The sequence below is a fragment of the Parus major genome, chromosome 2, assembly GCF_001522545.3.
Source record: "Parus major isolate Abel chromosome 2, Parus_major1.1, whole genome shotgun sequence".
NCBI classification, from domain to species: domain Eukaryota; kingdom Metazoa; phylum Chordata; class Aves; order Passeriformes; family Paridae; genus Parus; species Parus major.
In genome coordinates this window covers 106,212,287-106,214,205 of record NC_031769.1, presented here as the reverse complement: position 1 = coordinate 106,214,205, position 1,919 = coordinate 106,212,287, and positions in this window count along the sequence as shown.

Genomic DNA, 1,919 nt, shown 5'->3' with positions numbered 1-1,919 from the left:
TCCTGCATTTGGCTTTAAAGACCTTAAATGTGCATGGAAATATATGCACATAAACATTTTGTTAGCATGTTGCAGAACCACATTATTCCAAGCAAACTTAAACTACTTATGGAGTCTGCAAGTCTGCCTCTTGCACAGCCTTTCTTTTTGCCTCTTTAGCTTTCTTGGGGCAGGATGCTGGCAGGTCTATGGCTCTGCAGTTTGCCAGCTGTGCCTGCTGCTGGTCAGGGGTACAGCTGTGGGTTTTGGGAGGAGATTTCCTGGTGGAACACTTGGTAGGGGGGAAGTAGGCATCCTGTAGGGTTTACAGCATCTGTCTGCTTTCAAGGAAGTTATGGTGTTACCCCCTATAGTGCATTCCAAGCCATAGTCACCTTTGCTATGACTTCTGCTATTCTCTTAAAAAAAAATGAAAAAATGTTAAACAGAAAAGGGACAGAGAAAAAACTTCTAATGAGAAGGGGAAATGTTAATTGTGGCTGGAGGTGACAATGAACAATAATAAATTGCTGCTTTGCTATTGTATCTCTGATCAAAGTACTCTCAGGCTGCAGCAGAGCAAAAGCTCAGCTCCGAGGGAGGATGATGTTTCTCAAAATCCTCGTGATCCCTGCAGGTCCTCCTGAATAGCAGAGAAAACACAAACACTGAACCAAAGTTAGATAAAATTCTTCTCTGTCTCAGACTTGCTGCCAACAAGGCTCCTGTTTCTCCCTGAATCTTTTTGTCTGTCTCCAGCCTAGTGGCAACTGTGGGTCCAAGACAATGCACTGCTCCTGAATACAGAAACTCATCTAATGGAAGCACTCCTACCAAGCAGAATCTGGACCACAATTTATTTTCTGCTGTGCTTTATTTAAAAGTGATGCTAAGACTGAAATTTTCAGCCTAAGATGATGTATGTTAGGCTACTCAACCCTCAAGTTGGCAGGCAAAACTTTTTAGGTGGGCTGAGCCATTGCTGCTGCCAGGCACATCTCTGGGAGTGGCAAAGACCACCTCTGGAAAGCAGGATGGCCCTAAGGAATACACCTAAGTGCTGATGAAGAACCCAGTTCTTAGGAAGCCATGCATAACAGACTTTTAGCATAAAAATATACCCCTAAATACACGTACAATTAGAAGCAGCAGAAGCTACTTTACCAAGCCCATACCTTTCTGAGCAAGACATGGAGAAAGAGGGAATATTTTGGTGCAGTTTCAGAGATTCTTTCTAGAAATTTCAATTTTACTTTCTGTGCTGTCCTTGGCCCCCAGGCACCAAGGCATTTCCTTAATTTACCAAAGGAAAACAAGCTCTACCCACTGACACATTTATAGCTAAAATCTGCTCTCTGTGCTGTCTTGGTTGCAGAAACAGGCACAGGCTGAATGAGAGAAGCTGGGAACTTGTTATGTAAAATCTACAGCAAGTGAGCTTTTCTAGTGCTATTATGCCTTGACCCCTTATTTTGGCACAGTAACAAAACCACTGAGACTGGACAGTTATAAGGTTTCACAGGCTTTTTTTTTATTTTTTTTTTTTTTCCCTTTTTGGCCTCATCACAAAACCCAAGTGAATAAATGGTGTGTCCAAACTTCTGAAATAGTCTAGGACTTTCAGTATCTTCTACACACAAAGAAACAGTGGGGAAAGATTTGTCTTTTATTTATTCATTACTTAATCAGGGCAGACTACTGTCTAAAAATACCTTGCTCAGGATCACGATAGAAATCTCTCACACATTTTTCCAATTGCTTGGGCCACACTATGATCCCTACTGTTTTACATTCACATTGTTTTCCTTGTGTGGCTTAAAATCTCCACTTTTCCCAATAAATTACACTTGCCTGTAACTCAGGTGATCATTTTCCCCTACAAGGCTTGATTTTTGTTCTGCTTCAGCATCATCACTTAAGTAAAAAATAAAATTAATAAA